Below are 6521 nucleotides of genomic sequence, written 5' to 3'. Positions count from 1 at the left end.
CAAATTGCATCTAATTTCTTAAAACGTTAAAGATTTAATTCCATGATTAAGGAATAATTGAGATTTTTTTTTCTGAAAAGAGATATTTTGGCATTAACATTTTTGAATATGCAAATTAATACAATTAAATCTGTATGTGTGTGTTTGTCTCTGTATTGGTTTCTAGTGTTACCCCACAGCTGTGACCACTGTTTAGGATGGCCACAGCGAACCCTACACTGCCTCTGTTGATCTGTCCTGATGGGTGGCCAGTACCTGCGGATGCTAAGGCTTTGCCTTTAATAGCCATGTTTGAAGGGGCGAAATAGGTCTGGCTCTGGTGTCACCAGATCTTAAGTTTGGACAAGATACTGGAACCCCTCAGGAACAGTAAAAAGGATAAACTGACTAGCAATGGCCTAACTGGAAAAACTAACTGGAAAAATACACTAACTAATGGCTCCTGAGCCAAAACCCGGGAGATGCAACTGATAACACAATAAGTGACCTCGTTGCAACCCATAAGCGACCTAGTAGCATATACAAAAATAAGAAACCAAGCAAAAGGTACAATATAACACCACACAAACACTGCAAACACAGGAAGGTATGGAAGGTACCTGAAACAAAAAATGACCCCCTTGGGGTAAACACAGAGCAAAAGGCATAAAACATGCGGTGCTCTCTGAACTGCCCAGAGTACCCGCATAAAATGAAGGACAACAAATGAAACAGAAGCAATGTGGAATGAACCAGCAGAGATATAAGTAATGACACCTGGGCCCACAGAGGAGCACTTACGAACCAGAACCGGAATCAGGTGTACAACAGTGGTCCACAAGTAGAAGCGATATTCAGCCGGTATAAGGGGACGACTACAAGGAGCTCTGAAAATAGCTGACAGAAGGCAGAAGCCTGTAGCAGCAAGAACTATCACTGGTGGGGCTGACCATGTATAAATCCATTAAAAGGGATTAGGTGACCAATCTGGGAAGCCCCCAGCCCCTGTCTCAGTTGGTGAATGGCGGGCCCATCCGGCGTCTCCTGTTTCAACCACCGGGAAGAAGTATCGATGCAGACAGGGAGATGCCTGGGGTGCCGCAGGCGAGTGCGGCTAACAGTATGTTCACACAAATAAATAGAGTTATTATCAGAGTTTTCCTTCTCTTTCAACTGGACCCATGAATCCTGATATGGATGGAGACCAACAGAGGACAATTATATTTTCAGATTTCAGTGGCTTCTTTTATTAGAACAATGCACCTTGCCACCTTGCAAACATGGTTTGAAGAACATGACAATGAGTTCAAGGTGGTGACGTTACCTCCAAATTCATCTGTACCATGGAGGAGGCCCACCTTGCAACTTACAGGACTTAGAGCATCTGCTATTAATATCTTGGCACCAGATACCACAGGACACCTTCAGATGGAGTCCATGTCTTGATGGTTCAGAGAGCGTGTTGAAAGATGGTAACAGTTTTCCCATCTTTCCAGAGTTTAAAAAAACTAATAATCTGTAAAGTATTACTGTGAATAATAAAAAGGCTTCTGTAAAGAGTGATTCAAAGATTTTGGATGAAAAAAATGTATTTAATCTTATTCAGTTTACTAAATGTTTGTTCTTCATCATGAATTGCTTTATTTGAGTATCATGTAGAGATCCCTGTGTTTTGGTTTTCAATCAAATTCATCCTCATGTTTTGGTTTTAGTTTTTGTTTTGGTCAGTCTCAGTCTGTTTTAAAATCTATTAAAAAAAATCATTGATAAAAATGCTAAAAACAGATTAAATCATGTTGTTATTATTACAATTCAAAATTTGAAATTCTGATTTCTAATATGAATTCCAAATTGTAGTATTTGATCTGGGACTTGGATTGTATCGCATCTCCATAGGGGATCCGGACCGGGTTTTGGTTTTGTTCGGATCTACAAAATTAAGGTGGATTTGGATTTCTGGAGAAACGAACTGCAAATCCCTAGTGTCCTCTTCACACAAAAGTTCCAATTGTGTACATGTGTATCCTCTACTTACACTTGAACATGTACTCTTAATACAGCTGTAGGTAACTGTAATATCATGTAATATAACCACTGTGCCCAAAGGTGCATTATTTTGAGGTCTCTAATTCTCCTTAGCTTGTACTGTAAGTGGCAAAGCCTGCACCTTTAATAATGATGATTTATATCCTGTACACATTAACCTGCTGTGTTATGATTATTCTTTGATTATAGTTTGTGTATTTTCTTTCCTCTACTCTAGTCACAACAAGCATATCAAATCATGGGCGTCTTTTCGAACTCTGCATGCATGGCAATTATATTTTCATAGAAATTTATTTTATTGCAATTGGTGAACTGCCTGGATTTGAAAGGAAAAAGGGCAAATATTAATTATTATCATTACTGGCAGTAAAAAAAGATGATTGTTATAGTTGAGTACAGTTGGGTGCATCGTAGAGTTACTATGCCCCCTGTGCTTGGCACTTACCAACCAGCATAAAAATGATTCACAGAGTACAGTACATGTATGCTATTTAACTTGTGCAATGTAGCCATGGTAATTGTGGTCTGTTAAATAGATTTGTATTTCTTTATGATTTTGTTATTATTGTCACAATAAGGTGATTTGCATTTATATAGTCATTCATTTAGTGAAGCAAGCAGGCTACAAATTGCCCCTGAGATGCTTTGCGTTAAAGCCATGCCAGCAGCCTCAGTGTCTAATAGGTAGTAGGTTTTGTATAGCAGATTTTCTGCAGAAACAGCACAAGCACAGGGAAAATACTGGTTGCAGAAGAAAGTAATTAACTAGGATATGGTATAAATGAGATAAGGATAATGTGAACGCATACTAAGAGAGCCTGATAAGATATACGTAACTTGTATATGTAGGATTACAGTTTATGTAATTCCTCATCCTTACTGATCCCTGTATTAAGCAACCCTGATTTCCCATTGGATTTATCCAGATGAATGCATAATGGTTAAAACAGATCAGGGTGGCCAAATGCATACATTGACCTTTTAATACCATACTTTTGGTATTTTGGTTGGAAACTTAGATTAGAGTTCAGTACTTTTTGACATATGCCAGCTTGTGAATTACGTATGTAGGAACCTAATATATCCCCCCTGCTGCTCAGATGACAATATTAGCTCAGCTGTGTAATTCTGGCATGAAGGATTGCATGGTAACAACAAAAAAAATCTTTGTCATGCTACTGTATATGAAAATGAGTGCAAGCTGGTCATTTGCTTTGCATTTCTGTAGTGTACATAATGTGCTGTCTATTGTAGATATTGATGCTTTATTGTCCATTTGCCAATTTTGCCAACTTACCTTTAAATATAATACTGCTTATTACTGCTGTACACGGCACTAGTTTGTGCTATCCGATAGGTTGCCGTTTTGGCAACAATTTGTTGCAGCTTAATAAATTTACATCACATACAAACTTTCAGGAACGACAGGAGGGAGGAGCATCTGGCCTTCTGAGGAAGCAGCAGAAGAAAATCGATGGTGTTAACTTTTACTTAAGTGATTGCTGTTTTGTATTTGTTAGCAGTCATTATTTTTTTTTTTTTAAATGACCTACCCCTCAGCTTGATATCTGCTGAGTCATGTCTAAACATATCACCATGGCTCAGCGATTTTATTACTTTTGTACAAATAAAACTTTGTCTCAGCAATGTTCTATATGAAATACAGAAGGGAATTGTTAAATTATAATAGAAATGGGAAACGGGCTACAATTTTATGTCATCTTGTTTGTTTGTTTGTTTGTTTAATTTGTGGAAATTATGGTATTGTGATTTAATGCATACTTTATTCCTTTTAAGTGTATGCTTGCACTGCTTGTGAGAGGCAACTGATACCTGCATATGTAGCAGCCAATGTAAATATGTATACATGACTTGTGTATAATGCTTGTGAATACAAAGACATCAGAAGCTTGCATGCAGGTCTGTGGACCTTATTGAGACATCAGTAAAAGAGTGATTATATAAATCCAGAATCCACTCATCAACCCTCTGAGGCTTGGATTAATATAATCACAGTGCACCGGCTTTCCTGGAGATTGATCATGTGCTTTGCAGATTGGTTTTAACCATTTATTTGCTGGTTTTGCAACGCATACATAAAAAAATAAAACAAAACACCTCCCATGGTAGATGAATGGCAGAACTTAGTTGGATTGTATATGCTGCTGTTGACTAACGTAGGAGGCTGTGGGAACCATTGTGATTGTACCTCGTCTACATGGATGCAAGCTAGTCAGAGTGATGGACTAAGGGTGCTTGAAAATCATCTACGTACATTTTTAATGTACTGTAGTATAGTTTATTTTGCAATATCTCCTTAATTTTGTCATGGCATCCTGGTTTTCTTTCCAAACAGCCATATTTAATTACACAACATTTTATTTGCTTGTTCTTCTATTTACATACAGTTACTTTTATGTTTCTTTGTATAGGTGGATGTACAATAGTTGAACCTTGTAGGATCCTCCCTAAGACTTCTACCTTATGTGATCTAATTGGGGTGATGCTTCATGTGGTAAGAGGGAGCAGGGAGAAGGCCAGGAGGAGTCCAGGTCTGCTGCCCCTCCACCACCTATAGTATACATATACCTATACCTCTGGCGAGCGCAATCTTCCCAATGAGGACTTCAAGTAGATGATGCCTGCAAATTAAAAGCAAAAACACGGCGCCAAAATCTTTGTTCTCTAGTTCACATACACCTTCTCCCCAAGTTTCATTGGGTTAATTGGTGCCAGCCAAGGAGAATAAAGCTATTTGCCATAAGCAAAGTAGGAAGTGGGTGCCCTCTGCCAAGCCAAAGAAAGGGGTGTTATACTTGAGTCTTCTATTGGCGGAACTGGGAAATTGGATGTGTACCGCAATAGACTTCAAAGGTAAAAAAGTCTAAATATAGTAAATCCATTTATATTTGTATTTTTTAATTTTAAGAATTTTCTTGTCTATTAAGGGAGAAGCCATGCTTTTAAGTGTATGGCACCTGATTCAGATGTGGTTGGCATTGTTATAATAACTGCTTCTACCTTTGAAGCAGTAGTGATAGCACTGTATGCTGATGCAGCAGTAGGTGTCTATTACAAGCAGATGCCTTCTGCTGCTGTAGAGATTTGACCTGTGTCCTAGGACGCAGCATTGGACCCTCACTCATTATTCTACGGCTTGCGCCTTTTATGAAAATCATGAGTGGCTGTTTATAGGGCAGATTTATCTGGTGAAATAGTCTGGTGAAATAGTAAAGTGGAATGCGATAATGCACCAGTTAATCAGCTCTCAACTGTCAAGTTACAGGCTGGTTTTGAAAAATTGGGCATCCCCATGAAAATGCTGGGCATTCCCATGGGCACGCGGCGAGCCGATTCCTGCCGGGGACAGGAGGCTGATGTCACATGACATCTGCCGCCGGCCCTGTCTTCATCCCGGCAGACACAAATATAAGTCACTTGAGATTTTTATTTGTGAATGCAGGAGAAATCATTTGATATTCGGTGACCGTCGATTGATTTCTCCTGCGGTGGAGGCATGCAAGGGAATCTAATGCCCTCACATGTTTCCCAGGGGATTCGGCGGTGCAGGGGTATTCAGCGGGGCGGCGTCTCTGGTGCTCGGTAACCTGCAATCTCCTCATCTTATTAAGCCAATTAGAATCATCCCCTTAGTCCCGACACTTCCAAATATTGCAGGTGGCCACCAGACATATGAACACAGTCCCTGCTTTGGAACTAGTCCTCTTGTTCTTGTATAAGTGGTAGCTGTTTAAGATCTTCAACCTTCTAAAGGACATACTGTACAAGTGTTGTAGGTGTCTCTTAAGCCACAGATGAGAGTCGTCACTTAAATCCATAGTCTATAACCACCAGATATATTTTACAGCAGCATAATATAAAAAATATGAAGTACGGAATTGATATCAAATATACAATGACCTAACGTAGGCTGAAGCAGCTATGAAGTATGACTGGCTTAACTCTACACATGGAGAGACATTGCCTGGTAAAAATAAAGTGTAAAGGTCTGGTGCAGTCACAATAAACTGGATGCAGGAGATGTGCAGGTAGCACACAGTAAGCCCTCAGGTTATACATCATTTCTGCACAGGAGGAACTCTTGAATTACCAATCCTATATTAATAGAATATTTCTTCTTTACGCTCAAATTTATCCTTTCTCTACCCTACACAGATGTCTTAAGATGCCGGGCTCATCTTGTATCCCCTGGAGCGACAGAGCCCCCAGCTATGCAGATAACAGCACAATGATAACTCTAGACTAGCACTGGATGGTATTTTATGACTCCTTTTTTTCGTCTATTGTTCTCATTTTCTGCAGAAATGTTGAAGCAGTGAAAAATCAATGTATGGAATGGAAATGCTATTTGTGTTTTGAAATTAATTTCCCTGTAATTGAAAAGACAGAAAAACTCAGCTCTCTGTCTTGATAATGTATTATGCTGTATACAAGGAGAAGTGAACATCTCTGTTTTGTGTTGGGTGAATACTAAA

Source organism: Crinia signifera, chromosome 2 (genome assembly GCF_055691185.1).
Source record: "Crinia signifera chromosome 2, ASM5569118v1, whole genome shotgun sequence".
NCBI classification, from domain to species: Eukaryota; Metazoa; Chordata; class Amphibia; order Anura; family Myobatrachidae; genus Crinia; species Crinia signifera.
This window is presented reverse-complemented; position numbering follows the sequence as displayed.